Source organism: Orbicella franksi, chromosome 5 (genome assembly GCF_964199315.1).
Source record: "Orbicella franksi chromosome 5, jaOrbFran1.1, whole genome shotgun sequence".
Classification (NCBI taxonomy): domain Eukaryota; kingdom Metazoa; phylum Cnidaria; class Anthozoa; order Scleractinia; family Merulinidae; genus Orbicella; species Orbicella franksi.
Genome location: NC_138149.1, coordinates 137,196 through 163,567, shown reverse-complemented (window position 1 = coordinate 163,567; position 26,372 = coordinate 137,196).

Genomic DNA, 26,372 nt, shown 5'->3' with positions numbered 1-26,372 from the left:
GGTGGATCTCCGGGAACTTGGGGGTCATTTTCCAGTCCCTTGGACGCTAAAGTAAGTCCTGATGGCATTGTTTTGCAGTGAAATGGACACAGCAAAACTTTTTGAACGCTCACTTTCGAGCTTGTGGGCCGAAATATAGCCACACTTTACTTTAAGACTGAAACAGTAGCGGAGACCGCATTTCGCGCATCGTGATTTTGATCAACTTGGGCTCACTTTCCCGGAACTTGGGGAATATTTTCCAGTGCCAGGGACGCTAAACTAACTCGTGATGGCCTTGTTTTTCAGTCGAAGAACACAGCAAAACTTTTTGAAGGCTCACTTTCGGGCTTCTGGGCCGAAATATTGCCCCACTTGACTTTAAGACTGAAAGGGTAGCCGAGACCGCTTTGGGAGCATCGTGATTTTGACCAACTTCAGCTCGATTTACCGGAACTTGGGTAATATTTTCCAGTCGCAGGGTTGCTAAACTAACTCGTGATGGCCTTGTTTTGCAGTGAAATGGACAGAGCAAAACTTTTTGAACGCTCACTTTCGGGCTTCTGGCCCGAAACATAGACCCACTTCACTTTAAGACAGAAAGAGTAGCCGAGACCACTTTAGGGGCATCGTGATTTTGACAAACCTCGGCTCAATTTCCCGGACCTAGGGGCATATTTTCTTGTCCCGGGGACGCTGAAATAACTCCTGATGGCCTTGGTTTGCAGTGAAATGAACACAGCAAAACTTTTTGAACGCTCACTTTCGGGCTTCTGGCCCGAAATATAGCCCTACTTTACTCTAAGACTGAAAGAGTAGCCGACACTACCTTACGCAAATCGTGATTTTTACCAACTTCGACTCGATTTCCCGGAAGTTGGGGGATATTTTCCAGTCCTGGGGACTCTAAACTAGCTCCTGATGGCTTTGCTTTGCAGTCAAATAAACACACGGAAACTTTTTGAACGCTCACTTTCAAGCTCCTGGGCAGGAATAAAGCCTCACTTCACTTTAAGACTGAAACAGTAAGCGAGACCGCCTAACGCGCACCGTGATTTTGACCAACTTCGGCTAAATTTCCCTGAACTTGGGGGGATATTTTCCAGTCCCGAAGACTCTTAAGTTAACCCCTGATGGCCTTCGTTTGCATTGAAATGGATACAGCAAAACTTTTTGAAGCTCACCTTTCAGCTTCTGGGCCGAAATATAGCCCCACTTCGCTTTAAGACTGAAAGACTAGCCAAGACCGTCTTGCGCGCATCGTGATTTTGAGCAACGTCTTCTCGATTTTCCGGAACTTGGGAAACATATTGCAGTGCCGGCGACTCTAAACTAACTCCTGATAGCCTTAGTTTGCAGTGAAATGGACACAACAAATTTTTTGCAGCGCTCACTTTGGAGCTTCTGGGCCGAAATAGAGCCACACTTCACTTTAAGACTGAAAGAGTAGCCGAGGCCGCCTTAGGCGCATCGTGATTTTGACCAACTTCCGCTTGATTTGCCAGAACTTAAAAGATATTTTCCACTCCAGGGGACTCTAAACTAACTCATGATGGCCTTGGTTTTCAGTAAAATTGAGAGAGGAAAACTTTTTGAACGCTCACTTTCGAGCTTCTGGACCGAAATATAGCCCTACTTCACTTTCAGACTCAAAGAGTAGCCGAGACCGCCTTACGCGAATCGTTATTTTCACCAACTTCGTCTCGATTTGGCGGAACTTGGAGGATATTTTCCAGTTCCGGGGACTGTAAACTACTTCCTGAGGGCCTTGCTTTGCAGTGAAATGGGCACAGCATAACTTTTTGAAGGCTCACTTTCGAGCTTCTGGGCCAAAATATACAGCCACGTCACTTTAAGACTAAAAGAGTAGCCGAGACTGCTTTACGCGCATCGTGATTTTCACAAACTTCGGCTCGATTTCCCGGAACTTGGGGGATATTTTGATGTCCCGGAGACTGTAAACTATCTCCTGATGTGGCTAGGTTCGCGGTGAAACGGACACAGCAAAACTTTTTGAACTTTCACTTTCGAGCTTCTGGGCCGAAATATAGCCCGAGTTCACTTTAAGAATGAAAGAATAGCCGACACCGCCTTACGCGCATCGTGATTTTGACCAACTTTGGCTCGATTTCCCAGGAAATGGGGAATATTTTCCGGTAAGGGAGACTCTAAAGTAACTCCTGATTGCCTTGGTTTGCATTGAAACGGAGAGAGCAAAACTTTTTCAACGCTCCCCTTCGGGCTTCTGAGCCGAAATATAGCCCCACTTCAGTTTAAGACTGAAAGAGTAGCCGAGACCGTCTTACGCGCATCGTGATTTTGACCAACTTCGGCTCGATTTCCCGAAACTTCGGTGATATATTCAAGTTCCAAGGACTCTAAACTAACCCCTGATGGCCTTGGTTTGCAGTGAAATGGACACAGAAAATTTTTTTCAACGCTTACTTTCGAAATTCTGGGCCGAAATATAGCCCCACTTCACTTTAAGACTGAACTAGTAGGCGAGAGCGTCTTAGACGCATCGTGATTTTGACCAACTTCGGCTTGAGTTGCCAGAACTTAAGGGATATTTTTTAGTCCCACGGACTCTAAACTAACCCATGATGGCCTTGGTTTTCAGTTAAATTGAGAGAGCAAAACTTTTTGAACGCTCACTTTCGAGCTGCTGGACCGAAATATACAGCCACGTCACTTTAAGACTAAAAGAGTAGCCGAGACTGCTTTACGCGCATCGTGATGTTGACAAACTTCGGCTCGATTTCCCGGGACTTGGGGGATATTTTGATGTCCCGGACACTGTAAAAATCTGCAGATGTCGCTTGGTTTGCGGTGAAATGGACACGGCAAAACTTTTTGAACTTTCACTTTCGAGCTTCTGGGCCGAAATATAGCCCCAGTTCACTTTAAGAATCAAAGAGTAGCCGAGACCGCCTTACGCGCATCGTGATTTTGACAAAATTGGGCTCGATTTCCCCGAACTTGGGCGATATTTTCCAGTCCCGAGCAGTCTAAACTAACTGATGATGGCCTTGGTTTGCGGTGAAATAAACACAGCAAAACTTTCTGAACTTTCACTTTCTAGCTTCTCGGCCGAAATATAGCCCCAGTTCACTTTAAGAATCAAAGAGTAGCCGAGACCGCCTTACGCGCATCGTGATTTTGACAAAATTGGGCTCGATTTCCCCGAACTTGGGCGATATTTTCCAGTCCCGAGCAGTCTAAACTAACTGCTGATGGCCTTGGTTTGCAGTGAAATGAACAAGGTAACACTTTTTGAACGCTTATTTTCGAGCTTCTGGGATGAAATATAGCCCCACTTCACGTTAAGACTGAAACAGTAGGCGAGATCGCCTTACGCGCATCGTGATTTTCAGCAACTTCCGCTCGATTTTCTAGAATTTTGGCGATATTTTCAAGTCCCGGGGACTCTAAAGTAACTCCTGATGGCATTGGTTTGATGTGAAATGGACGCAGGAAAACTTTTTGAACGCTCAGTTTCGAGCTTCTGGGTCGAAATACAACCGTACTTCACTTTAAGACTGAAATAGTAGCCGAGATCTCCTTACGAGCATCGTGATTTTGACCCAGTTCAGCTCGATTTCCCGGAGCTTGGGGGATATTTTCCAGTCCGGGGGACTTTCAACTAACTCCTGATGGCCTTGGTTTGCAGTGAAATGCACAAAGCGTAACTTTTTAAAGGTTCACTTTCTAGCTTCTGGACCGAAATATAGCCCCACTTTACTTTAAGACTGAAAGAGTAGCCGAGACCGTCTTACGCGGATCGTGATTTTGACCAACTTCCGTTGGATTTCCCGGAACTTCGGGGATATATTCCAGTCCCGGGGACTCTAAACTAACTGCTGATGGCCTTGGTTTGCAGTGAAATGGACACAGCACATTTTTTTGAACGCTCACTTTCGAGCTTCTCGGCCGAAATATAGCCCTACTTCACTTTAAGACTGAAAGAGTAGCCGAGACCGCCTTACGCGCATCGTAATTTTGACCAACTTCGGCTCGATTTCCCGAAAGTTGGCGAATATTTTCAATTCCTGGGGAAGCTAAACTAACTTCCGATGGCCTTAGTTTTCAGTTAAGTGGACACAGCAAAACTTTTTGAACGCTCACTTTCGAGCTTATGGCTCGAAATATAGCCCCACTTAGCTTTAAGACTGAAAGAGTAGCCGAGACAGCCTTGCGCGCATCGTGATTTTGGATAGTTCGGCTCGATTTCCCGGAAATAGGGGGATATTTTCCAGTCCCGGGGACTCTAAACTAACTCCTGATGGCCTCGGTTTCCAGTGAAATGGACACAGGAATACTTTTTGAACGCGCACTTTCGAGCTTGCTGGCCGAAATATAGCCCTACTTCTTTTTAAGACTGAAAGCGCAGTCGGGAGCGCCTTACGCGCATTGTGATTTTGAGGATCTTCGGCTCGATCTGGCGAAACTTGGCAGATATTTTCCAGTCTTAAAGTCTCTAATCTCACTCCTGATTGTCTAAGATGTGAGTGAAATAGACACAAAAATTTTTGAACCCTTACTTTCGAGCTTCTGGAGTTAAATCTAAGCCTCCTTTACCTTAAGACTGAAAGAGTGGCCGAGACCCCGTTAAGCGCATGGTGATTTTGACTAACTTCGGGTGGATTTCCCGTAACTTGGGGGATATTTCCAGTTCCTTTGACGCTAAACTAAGTCGTGATAGCTTTTTTGCAGTGAAATGGACACAGCAAAACTTTTTAAACACTCAGTTTCGAGCTTCTGGGCCGAAATATTGCCCCAATTCACTTTAAGACTGAAAGAGTAGCCGAGACCGCCGTACGCGCGTCGTGATTTTGACCAACTTCGGTTAAACTTCCCGAAACTTGGGCGATATTTTCCAGTTCCGGGGACTCTAAACTGACCCCGGAGGTCCTTGGTTTGCAGTAAAGTGGACACAGCAAAACTTTTTGAACGCTCACTTTTGAGCTTCTGGGCCGAAATATTGTCCCAGTTCACTTTAAGAAGGAAAGAGTAACCGGAACCGCCTTACGCGCATCGTGATTTTGACCAACTTTGGCTCGATTACCCGGCAAATGGGGGATATTTTCCGGTACCGGGGACTCTAACCTAACTCCTGATTTCCTCGGTTTGCAGTGAAATGGACACAGCACAACTGTTTGAACGCTCACTTTTGAGCTTCTGGGCCGAAGCATAGCCCCACTTCACTTTAAGACTGAAAGACTAGCCGAAATCGCCTTACGCGCATCGTGATTTTGGGCTACTTCGGCTCGATTTCCCGGAACTTGGGACATAATTCCCAGTCCCGGGCACTCTGAACTAATTCCTGATTGCCTTGGTTTTCAGTGAAATGAACACAGCCAAACTTTTTGAACGCTCACTTTCGAGCTTCTGGGCGGAAATATAGCCCCACTTCACTTTAAGACTGAAAGAGTGGCCGGGACCGCCTTACGCGCATCGTTATTTTGACCAACTTCGTCTCGATTTGGCGGAACTTGGAGGATATATTCCAGTTCTGGGGACTGTAAACTACTTCCTGAGGGCCTTGCTTTGCAGTGAAATGGGCACAGCATAACTTTTTGAACGCTCACTTTCGAGCTTCTGGGCCAAAATATACAGCCACGTCACTTTAAGACTAAAAGAGTAGCCGAGACTGCTTTACGCGCATCGTGATTTTCACAAACTTCGGCTCGATTTCCCGGAACTTGGGGGATATTTTGATGTCCCGGAGACTGTAAACTATCTCCTGATGTGGCTTGGTTCGCGGTGAAACGGACACAGCAAAACTTTTTGAACTTTCACTTTCGAGCTTCTAGGCCGAAATATAGCCCGAGTTCAGTTTAAGAATGAAAGAATAGCCGACACCGCCTTACGCGCATCGTGATTTTGACCAACTTTGGCTCGATTTTCCAGGAAATGGGGAATATTTTCCGGTACCGGAGACTCTAAAGTAACTCCTGATTGCCTTGGTTTGCATTGAAACGGAGAGAGCAAAACTTTTTCAACGCTCCCCTTCGGGCTTCTGAGCCGAAATATAGCCCCACTTCAGTTTAAGACTGAAAGAGTATTCCAGACCGTCTTAGGCGCATCGTGATTTTGACCAACTTGGGCTGGATTTCCCGAAACTTCGGGGATATATTCAAGTTCCAAGGACTCTAAACTGTCCCCAGATGGCCTTGGTCTGCAGTCAAATGGCCACAGGAAATTTTCTTGAACGCTTACTTTGGAAATTCTGGGCCGAAATATAGCCCCACTTCACTTTAAGACTGAAATAGTAGCCGAGACCGCCTTAGACGCATCGTGATTTTGACAAACTTCGGCTCGATTTCCCGGGACTTGGGGGATATTTTGATGTCCCGGACACTGTAAACAATCTGCTGATGTGGCTTCGTTTGCGGTGACATGGACACAGCAAAACTTTTTGAACTTTCACTTTCGAGCTTCTGGGCAGAAATATAGCCCCAGTTCACTTTAAGAATCAAAGAGTAGCCGAGACCGCCTTACGCGCATCGTGATTTTGACAAAATTCGGCTCGATTTCCCCGAACTTGGGCGATATTTTCCAGTCCCGAGCAGTCTAAACTAACTGCTGATGGCCTTGGTTTGCAGTGAAATGAACAAGGTAACACTTTTTGAACGCTTATTTTCGAGCTTCTGGGATGAAATATAGTCCCACTTCACGTTAAGACTGAAACAGTAGGCGAGACCGCCTTACGCGCATCGTGATTTTGAGCAACTTCCGCTCGATTTTCTAGATTTTTGGCGATATTTTCAAGTCCCGGGGACTCTAAAGTAACTCCTGATGGCCTTGGTTTGATGTGAAATGGACGCAGGAAAACTTTTTAAGCGCTCAGTTTCGAGCTTCTGGGCCGAAATACAACCGTACTTCATTTTAACACTGAAATAGTAGCCGATACCTCCTTAGGAGCATCGTGATTTTGACCCGGTTCAGCTCGATTTCCCGGAACTTGGGGGATATATTCCAGTCCGGGGGACTTTCAACTAACTCCTGATGGCCTTAATTTGCAGTTAAATGCGCAAAGCGTAACTTTTTAAAGGTTCACTTTTGAGCTTCTGGGCCGAAATAAAGCCCCACTTTACTTTAAGACTGAAAAAGTAGCCGAGACCGTCTTACGCGCAACGTGATTTTGACCAACTTCCGTTGGATTTCCCGGAACTTCGGGGATATATTCCAGTCCCGGGGACTCTAAACTAACTGCTGATGGCCTTGGTTTGCAGTGAAATGGACACAGCACATTTTTTTGAACGCTCACTTTCGAGCTTCTCGGCCGAAATATAGCTCCACTTAACTTTAAGACTGAAAGAGTAGCCGAGACCGCCTTACGCGCATGGTGATTTTGGGATACTTCGGCTCGATTTCCCGGAAATAGGGGGATATTTTCCAGTCCCAGAGACTCTAAGCTAACTCCTGATAGCCTTGGTTTGCAGTGAAATGGACACAGGAACACTTTTTGAACGCGCACTTTCGAGCTTGCTGGCCGAAATATAGCCCTACTTCTTTTTAAGAGTGAAAGAGTAGGCGGGAGCGCCTTACGCGCATTGTGATTTTGAGGATCTTCGGCTTGATCTGGCGAAACTTGGCAGATATTTTCCAGTCCCAAAGTCTCTAAACTCACTCCTGATTGTCTAAGATGTGAGTGAAAAAGACAAAAATTTTTGAACCCTTACTTTCGAGCTTCTGGAGTTAAATCTAAGCCCACTTTACCTTAAGACTAAAAAAGTAGCCGTGACCCCCTTAAGCGCATCGTGATTTTGACTAACTTCGGGTGGATTTCCCGTAACTTGGGGGATATATTCCAGTCCGGGGGACTTTCAACTAACTCCTGATGGCCTTAATTTGCAGTGAAATGCACAAAGCGTAACTTTTTAAAGGTTCACTTTTGAGCTTCTGGGCCGAAATATAGCCCCACTTTACTTTAAGACTGAAAAAGTAGCCGAGACCGTCTTACGCGCAACGTGATTTTGACCAACTTCCGTTGGATTTCCCGGAACTTCGGGGATATATTCCAGTCCCGGGGACTCTAAACTAACTGCTGATGGCCTTGGTTTGCAGTGAAATGGACACAGCACATTTTTTTGAACGCTCACGTTCGAGCTTCTCGGCCGAAATATAGCTCCACTTAACTTTAAGACTGAAAGAGCAGCCGAGACCGCCTTACGCGCATGGTGATTTTGGGATACTTCGGCTCGATTTCCCGGAAAAAGGGGGATATTTTCCAGTCCCGGAGACTCTAAGCTAACTCCTGATGGCCTTGGTTTCCAGTGAAATGGACACAGGAACACTTTTTGAACGCGCACTTTCGAGCTTGCTGGCCGAAATATAGCCCTACTTCTTTTTAAGACTGAAAGAGTAGGCGGGAGCGCCTTACGCGCATTGTGATTTTGAGGATCTTCGGCTTGATCTGGCGAAACTTGGCAGATATTTTCCAGTCCCAAAGTCTCTAAACTCACTCCTGATTGTCTAAGATGTGAGTGAAAAAGACAAAAATTTTTGAACCCTTACTTTCGAGCTTCTGGAGTTAAATCTAAGCCCACTTTACCTTAAGACTAAAAAAGTAGCCGTGACCCCCTTAAGGGCATCGTGATTTTGACTAACTTCGGGTGGATTTCCCGTAACTTGGGGGATATTTCCAGTTCCTTTGACGCTAAACTAAGTCGTGATGGCCTTGTTTTGCAGTGAAATGGAGACAGCAAAACTTTTTAAACACTCAGTTTCGAGGTTCTGGGCCGAAATATCGCCCCAATTCACTTTAAGACTGAAGAGTAGCCGAGACCACGGTACGCGCGTCCTGATTTTTAAACACTTCGGTTAAATTTCCCGGAACTTGGGGGATATTTTCCAGTCGCGGGGACTCTAAACTGACCCCCGACATCCTTGGTCTGCAGTAAAATGAACACAGCAAAACTTTTTGAACGCTCACTTTTGAGCTTCTGGGCCGAAATATAGCTCCACTTCACTTTAAGAGTGAAAGAGTAGCCGAGACCGCCTTACGCCCATCGTAATTTTGACCAACTTCAACTCGACTTCCCGGAACTTGGGGGATATTTTCCAGTCACGCGGACTCTAAAGTAACTCCTCATGGCCTTGCTCTGGAGTGAAATGGACACAGCACAACTTTTTGAAGGGTCACTTTCGAGCTTCTGGGGGGAAATATTGCCCCAGTTCACTTTAAGAATGAAAGAGTAGCCGAGACCGCCTTACGCCCATCGTAATTTTGACCAACTTCGGCTCGATTTCCCGGAACTTGGGGGATATTTTCCAGTCACGCGGACTCTAAAGTAACTCCTGATGGCCTTGCTCTGGAGTGAAATGGACACAGCACAACTATTTGAACGCTCGCGTTTGAGCTTCTGGGCCGAAGCATAGCCCTACTTCACTTTAAGACTGAAAGACTAGCCGAGACCGCCTTACGCGCATCGTGATTTTGGGCTACTTCGGCTCGATTTCCCGGACCTTGGGAGATAATTGCCAGTCCCGGGCACTCTAAACTAATTCCTGATGGCCTTGGTTTTCAGTGAAATGGACACAGCCAAACTTTTTGAACATTCACTTTCAAACTTCTGGGCCGAAATATAGCCCCACTTCACTTTAAGACTGAAAGAGTAGGCGGCACCGCCTTATGCGCATGGTAATTTTGTCGAAATTTGGCTTGATTTCCTGGGACTTTGGGGATATTTTCTAGTCCCGAAAGCTCTAAACTAACTCGTGAATGCCTTGGTTTTCAGTGAAATGGACACAGGTAAAAGGAGCGCACGCTCGGTTTCCAGGTTGTAGGCCGAAATATAGCCCCACTTTATTTTAAGACTGAAAGTGTACACGAAACCGCCTTAAGCGCATCGAAAGTTTTAGCCACTATGGCTCGATATGCCAAAACTTGGGGGATATTTTCCAGTCCCGGGGACTCTACCCTAACTCTTGATGGCCTTAGTTTTCAGTAAAATGGTCACAGGTAACAGGAGGGTACGCTCGGTGTCGAGCTTCTAGGCCGAAATGTAGCCCCAGTTCATTTTAAGACTGAAAGAGTAAACGAAACTACCGTACGCCTATCGTAATTTTAAGAAAGTATGGCTCAATTTGCCGAAACTTGGAGGATAGCTTCCAGTCTCGAGGATTCTAAACTATCTCCTGATGGACTTAGTTCTTAGTGAAACGGACACAGGTAAAAGGAGAGCAAGCTGGGTGTCGAGCTTGTAGAACCGAAATATAGCCCCACTTCATTTTCGGAGTAAACGAGTAGCCGAGACCGCCTTAGGCGCATCGTGATTTTGAGCATCTTTGGCTCGATTTGCCGGAATTCGGGCAATATTTTCCAGTCCCGAGGACTCTATGTTAACTCCTGATGAACTTAGTTTTCAGTGATATGTACACAGGCAAAAGGAGCGCACGCGCGGTGTTGAGCTTCTCGGCCGAAATATAGCCCTACTTCTTTTTAAGACTGAAAGAGTAGCCGAGACCGCCTTACGCGCATCGTGATTTTGAGCAACTTTGGCTCGATCTGCCAGAAGTTGGGAAATATTTTCCAGTCCCAAGGACTCTAAACTAACTCCTGATGGCCTAAGATGTCAGTGAAATGGACACAGGTAAAATTAGCGCACGCCCGGTCTCGAGCTTCTACGTCGAAATATAGCCCCCCTTAATTTTAAGACTGAAAGAGTAGCCGAGACCGCCTTACGCGCATCGTGATTTTGGGCCACTTTTGCTCGATTTCCCGGAAGTTGGCGAATAATTTAAAGTCCCGGGGACGCTAAACTAACTCCCGATGACCTTGGTTTGCAGTTTAATGAACACAGCAAAACATTCTGAACGCTCACCTTCGAGCTTCAGTGCCGCAATATAGCCCTACTTAAATTTAAGACTGAAAGAATAACCGAGAGCTCGTTACGCGCATCGTAATTTTCATCAACTTCGGCGCCATTTCCTGGAACTTGTAAAATATTTTCAAGTTGCGGGGACTCTAAACTAACTCCTGATTGCCTTGGTTTGCAGTCAAATAGACACAGCAAAACTTTTTGAACGCTGACTTTCGAGCTTGTGGGCCTAAATATAGCCACACTTCACTTTAAGACTGAAACAGTAGCCGAGAGCGCGGTACGCGCATCGTGATTTTGAGCAACTTCTGCTCGCTTTCCTGGAACTTGGGGAATATTTTCCAGTGCCGGGGACTCTAAACTAACTCCTGATGGCCATGGTTTGCAGTGAAATTCACACAGCACAAGTTTTTGAACGAACACTTTCGAGCTTTTAGGCCGAAATATAGTCCCACATCACTTACGACTTAAAGAGTAGCCGAGACCGTCGTGCACGCATCGTGATTTTGACCAACTTCGGGTCGATATTCCGGAACTTGGGGGATATTTTCCAGTCCCAAGGACTCTAAAATAACTCTTGATGGCCTTGGTTTGCAGTGAAATGGAGACAGCAAAACTTTTTGAACGCTCACCTTCAAGCTTCTGGGCCGAAATATAGCCCACTTTACTTTAATACTGAAAAAGTAGCCGAGACCGCCTTACGCGCATCGTAATTTTAACGAACTTCCAATGGATTTCCCGGAACTTGGAAAATATTTTGCAGACCCTTGGACGCTAAACTAAGTCCTGATGGCCTTGTTTTGAAGTCAAATGGACACAACAAAACTTTTGAACGCTCACTTGCTAGCTTGTGGGCCGAAATAGAGCCACACTTCACTTTAGGACTGACACAGTAGCCGAGACCACGTTACGCGCATCATGAATTTGATCAACTTCGGCTGGATTTCTCGGGACTTGCGCGATATTTTCCAGTCCCGGGGACTCTAAACTAACTTCTGATGGCCTTGGTTTGCACTGAAAGTGACAGAGCAAAACTTTTTAAACACTCACTTTCGAGCTTCTGGGCCGAAATATCGCCCCACTTCACTTTAAGACTGAAAGAGTAGCCGAGACCACCTTACGCACATCGTGATTTTGACCAACTTCGGCTGGATTTACCGGAACTTGGGGGATATTTTCCAGTCCCGAGGACTCTTAAGTAACCCCTGATTGCCCTGGTTTGCATTGAAATGGATACAGCAAAACTTTTTGAACGCTCACTTTTGAGCTTCTGGGCCGAAATATAACCCCACTTCACTTTAAGACTGAAGGAGTAGCCGACACCGCCTTAAGCGCACCGTGATTTTGACCAACTTTGGCTCGATTTGCCGGAACTTGGGGGATATTTTCCAGTCCCGGGGACTCTAAACTAACTCCTGATTAACTGGGTTTCCGGTGATATCGACGCAGCGAAACTTTTTGAACGCTCACTCTCGAGCTTCTGGACCGAAATATAGCCCCACTTTACTTGAAGACTGAAAGAGTAGCCGAGACCGTCTTGCGCTAATCGTGATTTTGACCAACTTCGGCTCGATTTGCCGAAACTTGGGGGATATATTCCATTTCCGCGGGCTCTAAACTAACTCCTGATGGCCTTGGTTTTCAGTGAAATGGACAAAGGAAAGCTTTTTGAACACTCTCTTTGTAGCTTCTGGGCCGAAATAGAATCCCACTTCACTTTCAGACTAAAATAGTAGCCGAGTCCGCCTCACGCGCAGCGTGAGTTAGACCAAATTCAGCTTGATTTCACGCCACTTTTGGCTTATTCTCCAGTCCGGAGGACTCTAAACTAACTCCGGATGGCCTTGGTTTGCACTGAAATGCGCACAGCATAACTTTTTGAACGCCCACTTTGGAGCTTCTGGGCCGAAAAGTAGCCCCACTTCACTTTAAGACTGAAAGAGTAGCCGAGATCGCCTTACGCGCATCGTTATTTTGACCATTTTCGGATCGATTTCTCGGAAATTGGGGGATATTTTCCAGTCCTGGGGACTCTAAACTAACTCCTGATGGCCTTGGTTTGCACTGAAAGTGACAGAGCAAAACTTTTTTTAAACACTCACTTTCGAGCTTCTGGGCCGAAATATCGCCCCACTTCACATTAAGACTGAAAGAGTAGCCGAGACCACCTTACGCACATCGTGATTTTGACCAACTTCGGCTGGATTTACCGGAACTTGGGGGATATTTTCCAGTCCCGAGGACTCTTAAGTAACCCCTGATGGCCCTGGTTTGCATTGAAATGGATACAGCAAAACTTTTTGAACGCTCACTTTTGAGCTTCTGGGCCGAAATATAGCCCGACTTCACTTTAAGACTGAAGAAGTAGCCGACACCGCCTTAAGCGCACCGTGATTTTGACCAACTTTGGCTCGATTTGCCGGAACTTGGGGGATATTTTCCAGTCCCGGGGACTCTAAACTAACTCCTGATTAACTGGGTTTCCAGTGATATCGACGCAGCGAAACTTTTTGAACGCTCACTCTCGAGCTTCTGGACCGAAATATAGCCCCACTTTACTTGAAGACGGAAAGAGTAGCCGAGACCGTCTTGCGCTAATCGTGATTTTGACCAACTTCGGCTCGATTTGCCGAAACTTGGGGGATATATTCCATTTCCGCGGGCTCTAAAGTAACTCCTGATGGCCTTGGTTTTCAGTGAAATGGACAAAGGAAAGCTTTTTGAACACTCTCTTTGTAGCTTCTGGGCCGAAATAGAATCCCACTTCACTTTCAGACTAAAATAGTAGCCGAGTCCGCCTCACGCGCAGCGTGAGTTAGACCAAATTCAGCTTGATTTCACGCCACTTTTGGCTTATTCTCCAGTCCGGAGGACTCTAAACTGACTCCGGATGGCCTTGGTTTACACTGAAATGCGCACAGCATAACTTTTTGAACGCCCACTTTGGAGCTTCTGGGCCGAAATATAGCCCCACTTCACTTTAAGACTGAAAGAGTAGCCGAGATCGCCTTACGCGCATCGTTATTTTGACCATTTTCGGATCGATTTCTCGGAAATTGGGGGATATTTTCCAGTCCTGGGGACTCTAAACTAACTCCTGATCGCCTTGCTTTGCATTGAAATGGACAGAGCAAAAGTTTTTGAACCCTCACTTTCGAGCTTGTGGGCCGAAATAAGCCACACTTTACTTTAAGACTGAAACAGTAGCCGAGACCGCATTTCGCGCATCGTGATTTTGATCAACTTCGGCTCGCTTTCCCGGAAGTTGGGGGATATTTTCCAGTCCCGGGGACCCTAAACTAAGTCGTGATGGCCTTGTTTTGAAGTGAAATGGACACAGCAAAACGTTTTGAACGCTCACTTTCTAGCTTGTGAGCCGAAATATAGGCACACTTGACTTTAAGACTGAAACAGTAGCCGACACCACGTTACGCGGATCATGAATTTGATCAACTTCGGCTCCAATTCCCGGGACTTGGGGGATATGTTCCAGTCCCGGGGACTCTAAACTAACTCCTGATGGCCTTGGTTTGCATTGAAATGAACACAGCACAATTTTTTGAACGCACACTTTCGAGATTCTGGGCCGAAATATAGCCCCACTTCACTTAAGACTGAAAGAGTAGCCGAGACCGCCTTGCTCGCATCGTGAGTTTGACAAACTTCCGGTCGATATTCCGGAACTTGGGGGATATTTTCCAGTCCCAGGAACTCTAAACTAACTCTTCATGGCCTTGGTTTGCAGTGAAATGGACAGAGCAAAACTTTTTGAACGTTCACATTCGAACTTTGTAGCCGAAATAAAGCCCCACTTTACTTTAAGACTTAAAGAGTAACCGAGACCACCTTACGCACCTTGTGATTTTGACAAACTTCGGCTGGCTTTCCCGGAACGTGGGGAATATTTTCCAGTCCCGGGGACCCTAAACTAACTTCTGATAGCTTTGGTTTGCAGTGAAATACACACAGCAAAACTTTTTGAGCGCTTACTTTCGAGCTTCTGGACAGAAATATAGCCCCACTTCACTTTAAGACTGAAATAGTAGCCTAGACCGCCTTAGACGCATCGTGATTTTGACCAACTTTGGCTTGAGTTGCCAGAACTTAAGGGATATTTTTTAGTCCCGCGGGCTCTAAACTAACTCACGATGGCCTTGGGTTTCAGTTAAATTGAGAGAGCAAAACTTTTTGAACGCTCACTTTAGAGCTTCTCGGCCGAAATAAACAGCCACGTCACTTTAAGACTAAAAGAGTAGCCGAGACTGCTTTACGCGCATCGTGATTTTCAGAAACTTCGGCTGGATTTCCCGGGACTTGGGGGATATTTTGATGTCCCGGACACTGTAAACAATCTGCTGATGTGGCTTGGTTCGCGGTGAAATGGACACAGCAAAACTTTTTGAACTTTCACTTTCGAGCTTCTGGGCCGAAATATAGCCCCAGTTCACTTTAAGAATCAAAGAGTAGACGAGACCGCCTTACGCGCATCGTGATTTTGACAAAATTGGGCTCGATTTCCCCGAACTTGGCCGATATTTTCCAGTCCCGAGGAGTCTAGACTAACTCCTGATGGCCTTGGTTTGCAGTGAAATGAACAGAGCAAAACTTTTTGAACTGTCACTTTCTAGCTTCTCGGCTGAAATATAGCCCCACTTCACTTTAAGACTGAAAGAGTAGGCGAGACCGCCTTACGCGGCGTGATTTTGAGCAACTTCCGCTCGATTTTCTAGAATTTTGGCGATATTTTCAAGTCCCGGGGACTCTAAACTAACTCCTGATAGCCTTGGTTTGACGTGAAATGGACGCAGGAAAACTTTTTGAACGCTCAGTTTCAAGCTTCTGGGCCGAAATACAACCGTACTTCACTTTAAGACTGAAATAGTAGGCGAAACCTCCTTACGAGCATCGTGATTTTGAGCCAGTTCAGCTCGATTTCCCGGAACTTGCGGGATATTTTCCAGTCCGGGGGACTTTCAACTAACTCCTGATGGCCTTGGTTTGCAGTGAAAGGCACAAAGCGTAACTTTTTAAAGGTTCACTTTCGAGCTTCTTGGCCGAAATATAGCCCCACTTTACTTTAAGACTGAAAAAGTAGCCGAGACCGTCTTACGCGCATCGTGATTTTGACCAACTTCCGTTGGATTTCCCGGAACTTCGGGGATATATTCCAGTCCGGGGGACTCTAAAATAACTGCTGATGGCCTTCGTTTGCAGTGAAATGGGCACAGCTTGTTTTTTTGACCGCTCACTTTCGAGCTTCTCGGCCGAAATATAGCCCTACTTCACTTTAAGACTGAAAGAGTAGCCGAGACCGCCTTCCGCGCATCGTAATTTTGACACACATCGGCTCGATTTCCTGGAAGTTGGCGAATATTTTCAATTCCCGGGGAAGCTAAACTAACTTCCGATGGCCTTAGTTGGCAGTTAAATGGACACAGCAAAACTTTTTGAACGCTCACGTTCGAGCTTATGGCTCGAAATATAGCCCCACTTAACTTTAAGACTGAAAGAGTAGCCGAGACCGCCTTACGCGCAAAGTGATTTTGGGATACTTCGGCTCGATTTCCCGGAAATAGGGGGATATTTTCCAGTCCCGGGGACTCTAAACTAACTGCTGATGGCCTTGGTTTGCAGTGAAATGGACACAGGAACACTTTTTGAACGCGCACTTTCGAGCTTGCTGGCCGAAATATAGCCCTAGTTCTTTTTAAGACTGAAAGAGTAAGCGGGAGCGCCTTACGCGCATTGTGATTTTGAGGATCTTCGGCTCGATCTGGCGAAACTTGGGAGATATTTTCCAGTCCCAAAGTCTCTAAACTCACTCCTGATTGTCTAAGATGTGAGTGAAATAGACACAAAAATTTTTGAACCCTTACTTTCGAGCTTCTGGAGTTAAATCTAAGCCCACTTTACCTTAAGACTGAAAGAGTGGCCAAGACCCCGTTAAGCGCATCGCGATTTTGAGTAACTTCGGGTGGATTTCCCGTAACTTGGGGGATATTTCCAGTTCCTTTGACGCTAAATTAAGTCGTTATGGCCTTGTTTTGCAGTGAAATGGACACTGCAAAACTTTTCAAACACTCAGTTTCGAGCTTCTGGGCCGAAATATTGCCCCAATTCAATTTAAGACTGAAAGAGTAGCCGAGACCGTCGTACGCGCGTCGTGATTTTGACCAACTTCGGTTAAATTTCCCGGAACTTGGGGGATATTTTCCAGTCCCGGGGACTCTAAACTGACCCCCGACGTCCTAGGTCTGCAGTAAAATGGACACAGCAAAACTTTTTGAACGCTCACTTTTGAGCTTCTGGGCCGAAATATAGCTCCACTTCACTTTAAGAGTGAAAGAGTAGCCGAGACCGCCTTACGCCCATCGTAATTTTGACCAACTTTGGCTCGATTTCCTGGAACTTGGGGGATATTTTCCAGTCCCTTGGACGCTAAACTAAGTGCTGATGGCCTTGTTTTGAAGTAAAATGGACACAACAAAACTTTTTGAACGCTCACTTTTTAGCTTGTGGGCCGAAATATAGCCACACTTCACTTTAGGACTGACACAGTAGCCGAGACCACGTTACGCGCATCATGAATTTGATCAACTTCGGCTGGACTTCCCGGGACTTGGGGATATTCTCCAGTCCCGGGGACTCTAAACTAACTTCTGATGGCCTTGGTTTGCACTGAAAGTGACAGAGCAAAACTTTTTAAACACTCACTTTCGAGATTCTGGGCCGAAATGTAGCCCCACTTCACTTTAAGACTGAAAGAGTAGCCGAGACAACCTTACGCACATCGTGATTTTGACCAACTTCGACTGGAATTACCGGAACTTGGGGGATATTTTCCAGTCTCGAGGACTCTTAAGTAACCCCTGATGGCCTTGGTTTGCATTGAAATGGATACAGCAAAACTTTTTGAACGCTCACTTTTGAGCTTCTGGGCCGAAATATAGCCCCACTTCACTTTAAGACTGAAAGAGTAGCGGAGACCGTCTTACGCGCATCGTGATTTTGACCAACGTCTTCTCGATTTTCCGGAACTTGGGAAATACATTCCACTCCCGGGGACTCTAAACTAACTACTGATAGCCTTGGTTTGCAGTGAAATAGACAGAGTAATTTTTTTTTGAGCTTTGAGCTTGTGGGCCGAAATAGAGCCCCACTTCACTTTAAGACTGAAGGAGTAGCCGACACCGCCTTAAGCGCACCGTGATTTTGACCAACTTGGGCTCGATTTGCCGGAACTTGGGGGATATTTTCCAGTCGCAGGGACTCTAAACTAACTCCTGATGATCTTGGTTTTCAGTGAAATGGACACAGCGAAACTTTTTGAACGCTCACTCTCGAGCTTCTGGACCGAAATATAGCCCAACTTTACTTTAAGACTGAAAGAGTAGCCGAGACCGCCTTGCGCAAATCGTGATTTTGACCAACTTCGGGTCGGTTTCCCGGAACTTGGGGGATATATTCCATTTCCGCGGGCTTTAAACTAACTCCTGATGGCCTTGGTTTTCAGTGAAGTGGACAAAGGAAAGCTTTTTGAACACCCTCTTTGTAGCTTCTGGGCCGAAATAGAATCCCATTTCACTTTCAGACTGAAATAGTAGCCGAGACCGCCTCACGCGCATCGTGAGTTAGACCAAGTTCAGCTCGATATCACGGAACTTTTGGGTTATTTTCCAGTCCGGGGGAATCTAAACTAACTCCGGATGGCCTTAATTTGCACTGAAATGCGCAGAGCATAAATTTTTGAACGCCCACTTTGGAGCTTCTGGGCCGAAATATAGCCCCACTTCAGTTTAAGACTGAAGGAGTAGCCGAGATCGCCTTACGCGCATCGTGATTTTGACCATTTTCGGATCGATTTCTCGGAACTTGGGGGAGATTTTCCAGTCCCGGGGACTCTAAACTAACTCCTGATCGCCTTGCTTTGCATTGAAATGGACAGAGCAAAACTTTTTGAACCCTCACTTTCGAGCTTGTGGGCCGAAATATAGCCACACTTTACTTTAAGACTGAAACAGTAGCCGAGACCGCATTTCGCGCATCGTGATTTTGATCAACTTCGGCTCGCTTTCCCGGAAGTTGGGGAATGTTTTCCAGTCCCGGGGACCCTAAACTTAGTCCTGATAGCCTTGTTTTGAAGTGAAATGGACACAGCAAAACTTTTTGAACGCTCATTTTCTAGCTTGTGGGCCGAAATATAGGCACACGTGACTTTAAGACTGAAACAGTAGCCGAGACCACGTTCCGCGCATCATGAATTTGATCAACTTCGGCTCCGATTCCCGGGACTTGGGGGATATGTTCCAGTCCCGGGGACTCTAAACTATTTCCTGATGGCCTTGGTTTGCATTGAAATGGACACAGCACAATTTTTTGAACGCACACTTTCGAGATTCTGGGCCGAGGTATAGCCCCACTTCACTTAAGACTGAAAGAGTAGCCGAGACCGCCTTGCTCGCATCGTGAGTTTGACAAACTTCCGGTCGATATTCCGGAACTTGGGGGATATTTTCCAGTCCCAGCAACTCTAAACTAACTCCTCATGGCCTTGGTTTGCAGTGAAATAGACAGAGCAAAACTTTTTGAACGCTCACCTTCGAGCTTCCTGTCCGAAATAAAGCCCCACTTTACTTTAAGACTTAAAGAGTAACCGAGACCACCTTACGCGCATTGTAATTTTGACAAACTTCGGGTGGATCTCCCGGAACTTGGGGAATATTTTCCAGTACGTTGGACGCTAAACTAAGTCCTGATGGCCTTGTTTTGCAGTGAAATGGACACAGCAAAACTTTTTGAACGCTCACTTTCGAGCTTGTGGGCCGAAATATAGCCACACTTTACTTTAAGACTGAAACAGTAGCCGAGACCGCATTTCGCGCATCGTGATTTTGATCAACTTCGGCTCGCTTTCCCGGAACTTGGGGAATATTTTCCAGTCCTGGGGACCCTAAACTAACTTTTGATAGCTTTAGTTTGCAGTGAAATGCACACAGCAAAACTTTTTGAACGCTCACTTTCGAGCTTCTGGACAGAAATATAGCCCAACTTCACTTTGAGACTGAAAGGGTAGCCGAGACCGCTTTGGGAGCATCGTGATTTTGACCAACTTCAGCTCGATTTACCGGAACTTGGGGAATATTTTCCAGTCCCTTGGACGCTAAACTAACTCGTGATGGCCTTGTTTTTCAGTCAAAGAACACAGCAAAACTTTTTGAAGGCTCACTTTCGGGCTTCTGGCCCGAAATATAGCCCCACTTCACTTTAGGACAGAAAGAGTAGCCGATACCGCATTTCGCGCATCGTGATTTTAATCAACTTCGGTTCGATTCCCCGGAACTTGGGCAATATTTTTCAGTCCCGAGGACTCTAAACTAACCCCTGATGGCCTTGGTTTGCAGTGAAATGGACACAGCAAAACTTTTTGAACGCTCACTTTCGGGCTTCTGGCCCGAAATATAGCCCCACTTCACTTTAGGACAGAAAGAGTAGCCGAGACCACTTTAGGGGCATCGTGATTTTGACCAACCTCGGCTCAATTTCCCGGACTTTGGGGCATATTTTCTTGTCCCGGGGACGCTAAACTAACTCCTGATGGCCTTGGTTTGCAGTGAAATAAAGAAGGTAACAGTTTTTGAACGCTTATTTTCGAGCTTCTGGGATGAAATATAGCCCCACTTCACTTTAAGGTATCAGTAAGGGGAAAATTTTCAATTTTGCATAATTTTACTTTTATAAGCGGTTGGATAAATCTTAGAGTAATCTTTAAGATAAAAAAAAACTCCACGAAAAAATCTTATATCTGCCGCTAGTTATTGCGCGAGAAAGATTGTTTTGGATATTAATTACTTAATTGAGAGTTGACAACTTCTGTCAAATGAATTAATTGTCGAGGCAAGAAGTCACATGAGATCAAGATCAGGCTGAGTTGAAACGCGATTCGCGCGCCATAATCAGTGCCGGATGTCTTTGAAGAAAATAGAGCGATCTTGCCCGTTTTCATCGGCTAATGGAAGGCGAAAGAAGGCGAAAAACACTTTCAACAAAGAGTGGGCCGCTAAATTAGCGGAAAGCGGCAAAGGGTTCGTTTTACAATCAAGAAAAATTGCTGGATGAACGCGACAACGATCGCGATCACGAAGCCAGCGAGCAAGCCGAAATGAGCGCAAGCCGCGCTAAAATACTGTTGCAAGAAACTGTCCAAGCAGAGGAGATTGACGAAGAGAAGTAGACGAAATTGAAAGGCAGATCGATTGTACAAAATTAGAATCAGCAGTGCAACATTTCTTTTTTCTTACCCAGCTATTGTCATTTCTTCCAGTATCTTTGCCTTTGCATCAACATCAGTCGATGTAATCCCGGTTACGACGTCCTCTCCAGCGTTTCCCTTTGTGCGCTTGCATTTTCTCTGGAACCTTCTACGGGCCTTTGGCATGTTAACAACCGATACGTAAAATTTTGAATGCTAATATAGTAAACCAAAAGATAATTTCACGCTTACTAACTTTGGAATTCTGACTTCACACATGAAAAAGCGGTTTATTCACTGGTGAATAATTTACCGCGCGCCGTCGCGGAAATTTGTACCTGTTCCATGTTAACTGTCACAGTCCTATTGTTGTACAGAAAGTTGATTCCTCTGCGGTGTCTCCCTGGGTGTGATAATCTCATAACACTTGGATGCCGCCGAATTTTATTTTTTCTCTGTTTCTCGAAAATAAAAAATAGGCGAGTTGTACGTGCATTTCGAGTTCCAGGTCGGCAGCCCCTGGACCAAATTGGCTGAAATTCGGAGAGAATGTTGTCAGAACGATCGCCGACAAAACCGTGTCTGCGAATTCTGATTACGCTTTTCATTAAAAAGTTATGCCTTTTTTTCGCGGGCAGTCCTATTTTTTTCCCTTCTCTAACTTTATCCTCTTGTAAAATAATAACAAACGCATGTGCCAAAAATCTGAGACACGGTTTTTGAGGTCAATGTGTGAAGAAACGGATGCCATGTTAATCGTTTTCTCCGACCTAAATTTAACGGGAGTATACCTTGATTTATGGGTTCGTGAAGCTTTGTAAATATATTCACATTTTCGAAACACGGTAAATTTTTACCGTTTTAAACAGGTCAGGTCATAATCTGTAGTTACTAAGCTTCCAGTAAATATACAGCTTATATGGGTTTTTGTTAAAGCCATGAACGCTAGAGGGGACCGCGCGCGGATGGTCAAATGGGTTATACTGATACCTTAAGACTGAAAGAGTAGGCGAGACCGCCTTACGCGCATCGTGATTTTGAGCAACTTCCGCTCGATTTTCTGGCATTTTGGCGATATTTTCAAGTCCCGGGGACTCTAAACTAACTCCTGATGGCCTTGGTTTGATGTGAAATGGACGCAGGAAAACTTTTTGAACGCTCAGTTTCGAGCTTGTGGGCCGAAATACAACCGTACTTCACTTTAAGACTGAAATAGTAGCCGAGACCTCCTTACGAGCATCGTGATTTTTACCCAGTTTAGCTCGATTTCCCGGAACTTGGGGGATATTTTTCAGTCCGGGGGACTTTCAACTAACTCCTGATGGCCTTGGTTTGCAGTTAAATGCACAAAGCGTAACTTTTTAAAGGTTCACTTTCGAGCTTCTGGGCCGAAATATAGCCCCACTTTACTTTAAGACTGAAAGAGTAGCCGAGACCGTCTTACGCGCATCGTGATTTTGACCAACTTCCGTTGGATTTCCCGGAACTTCGGGGATATATTCCAGTCCCGGGGACTGTAAACTAACTGCTGATGGCCTTGGTTTGCAGTGAAATGGACACAGCACATGTTTTTGAACGCTCACATTCGAGCTTCTCGGCCGAAATATAGCCCCACTTAACTTTAAGACTGAAAGAGTAGCCGAGACCGCCATACGCGCATCGTGATGTTGGGATACTTCGGCTCGATTTCCCGGAAATAGGGGGATATTTTCCAGTCCCGGGGACTCTAAACTGACTGCTGATGGCCTTGGTTTCCAGTGAAATGGACACAGGAACACTTTTTGAACGCGCACTTTCGAGCTTGCTGGCCAAAATATAGCCCTAGTTCTTTTTAAGACTGAAAGAGTAGGCGGGAGCGCCTTACGCGCATTGTGATTTTGAGGATCTTCGGCTCGATCTGGCGAAACTTCGGAGATATTTTCCAGTCCCAAAGTCTCTAAACTCACTCCTGATTGTCTTAGATGTGAGTGAAATAGACACAAAAATTTTTCAACCCTTACTTTCGAGCTTCTGGAGTTAAATCTAAGCCCACTTTACCTTAAGACTGAAAGAGTAGCCGAGACCCCATTAAGCGCATGGTGATTTTGACTAACTTCGGGTGGATATCCCGTAACTTGGGGGATATTTCCAGTTCCTTTGACGCTAAACTAAGTCGTGATGGCCTTGTTTCGCAGTCATATGGACACAGCAAAACTTTTTAAACACTCAGTTTCGAGCTTCTGGGGCAAATTATTGTCCCAATTCACTTTAAGACTGAAAGAGTAGCCGAGACCGCCGTACGCGCGTCTTGATTTTGACCAACTTCGGTTAAATTTCCCGGAACTTGGGGGATATTTTCCAGTCCCGGGGACTCTAAACTGACCCCCGACATCCTTGGTCTGCAGTAAAATGGACACAGCAAAACTTTTTTAACCGCTCACTTTTGAGCTTCTGGGTCGAAATATAGCTCCACTTCACTTTAAGAGTGCAAGAGTAGCCGAGACCGCCTTACGCCCATCGTAATTTTGACCAACTTTGGCTCGATTTCCCGGAACTTAGCGGATATTTTCCAGTCCCGCGGACTCTAAAGTAACTCCTGGTGGCCTTGCTCTGGAATGAAATGGACACAGCACAACTTTTTGAACGCTCACTTTCGAGCTTCTGGGGGGAAATATTGCCCCAGTTCACTTTAGGAATGAAAGAGTAACCGGGACCGCCTTACGCACATCGTGATTTTGACCAACTTTGGCTCGATTTCCCGGGAAATGGGGGATATTTTCTGGTACCGGGGACTCTAAACTAACTCCTGATTTCCTCGGTTTGCAGTGAAGTGGACACAGCACAACTTTTTGAACGCTCACTTTTGAGCTTCTGTGCCGAAGCATAGCCCTACTTCACTTTAAGACTGAAAGACTAGCCGAGACCGCCTTACGCGCATCGTGATTTTGGGCTACTTCGGCTCGATTTCCCGGAACTTGGGAGATAATTGCCAGTCCCGGGCACTCTAAACTAATTCCTGATGGCCTTCGTTTTCAGTGAAATGGACACAGCCAAACTTTTTGAACGTTCACTTTCGAGCTTCTGGGCCGAAATATAGCCCCACTTCACTTTAAGACTGAAAGAGTAGCCGGGACCGCCTTACGCGCATGGTAATTTTGTCGAACTTCGGCTTGATTTCCTGGGACTTGGGGGATATTTTCCAGTCCCGGAAGCTCTAAATTAACTCCTGAATGCCTTGGTTTTTAGTGAAATGGACACAGGTAAAAGGGGCGCACGCTAGGGTTCCAGGTTGTAGGCCGAAATATAGCCCCACTTTATTTTAAGACTGAAAGTGTACACGAAACCGCCTTAAGCGCATCGAAAGTTTTAGCCACTATGGCTCGATATGCCAAAACTTGGGGGATATTTTCCAGTCCCGGGGACTCTACCCTAACTCTTGATGGCCTTAGTTTTCAGTAAAATGGTCACAGGTAACAGGAGCGCACGCTCGGTGTCGAGCTTCTAGGCCGAAATGTAGCCCCAGTTCATTTTAAGACTAAAAGGGTAAACGAAACTGCCGTACGCCTATCGTAATTTTAAGAAAGTATGGCTCAATTTGCCGAAACTTGGAGGATAGCTTCCAGTCTCGAGGATTCTAAACTATCTCCTGATGGACTTAGTTCTTAGTGAAATGGACACAGGTAAAAGGAGAGCACGCTCGGTGTTGAGCTTCTCGGCCGAAATGTAGCCCCACTTCATTTTAAGACTGAAAGAGTAGCCGAGACCGCCTTACGCGCATCGTGATTTTGAGCACCTTTGGCTCGATCTGCCAGAAGTTGGGAAATATTTTCCAGTCCCAAGGACTCTAAACTAACTCCTGATGGCCTAAGATGTCAGTGAAATGGACACAGGTAAAATTAGCGCACGCCCGGTCTCGAGCTTCTAGGTCGAAATATAGCCCCCCTTAATTTTAAGACTGAAAGAGTAGCCGAGACTGCCTTACGCGCATCGTGATTTTGGGCCACTTTTGCTCGATTTCCCGGAAGTTGGCGAATAATTTAAAGTCCCGGGGACGCTAAACTAACTCCCGATGACCTTGGTTTGCAGTTTAATGAACACAGCAAAACATTCTGAACGCTCACCTTCGAGCTTCAGTGCCGCAATATAGCCCTACTTAAATTTAAGACTGAAAGAATAACCGAGAGCCCGTTACGCGCATCGTAATTTTCATCAACTTCGGCGCCATTTCCTGGAGCTTGGAGAATATTTTAAAGTTCCGGGGACTGTAAACTAACTCCCGATTGTCTTGGTATGCAGTGAAATGGACACAGCAAAACTTTTTGAACGCCGACTTTCGAGCTTGTGGGTCTAAATATAGCCACACTTCACTTTAAGACTGAAACAGGAGCCGAGACCGCGTTACGCGCATCGTGATTTTGAGCAACCTCTGCTCGCTTTCCTGCAACTTGGGGAATATTTTCCAGTCCCGGGGACTCAAAACTATCTCCTGATGGCCATGGTTTGCAGTGAAATTCACACAGCACAAGTTTTTGAACGAACATTTCGAGCTTTTAGGCCGAAATATAGTCCCACATCACTTACGACTTAAAGAGTAGCCGAGACCGGCGTGCGCGCATCGTGATTTTGATCAACTTCGGGTCGATATTCCGAAACTTGGGGGATATTTTCCAGTCCCTTGGATGCTAAACTAGGTGCCAATGGCCTTGTTTTGCAGTACTTTCGAGCTTCTGGACCGAAATAGAACCCCACTTCACTTGAAGACTGAAAGAGTAGCCGAGAGTGCCTTACGTGCATCGTGATTTTGAGCAACTTCGGCTCGATTTGCCGGAACTAAGGGGATATATTCCAGTTCTGAGGACTCTAAACTAACTCCTGATGGCCTTGGTTTGCAGTAAAATAGACCCAGCAAAACTTTTTGAACGCTCAATTTCGAGCTTCTGGGCCAAAATATAGCCCCCCATTACTTTAAGACTGAAAGAGTAGCCGAGACCGCCCTACGTGTATGGTGATTTTGACAAACTTCGGGTTGATTTCCCGGAACTTGGGGGATATTTTGCAGTCCCGGGGTCTCTCAACTAACTGCTGCTTGTCTTGGTTTGCGGTGAAATGGACACAGCGAAAGTTTTTGAACGCTCACTCTCGAGCTTCTGGGCCGAAATAGAGCCCCATTTTACTTTAAGACTGAAAGAGTAGGCGAGACCGTCTTGAGCGAATCGTGATTTTGACTAATTTTGCGTTTATTTCCCGAAACTTGGGGGATATATTCTAGTCAAAGGGACTCTACAGTAACTCCTGATGGCCTTGGTTTTCAGTGAAATGGACAGAGCACAACTTTGGAG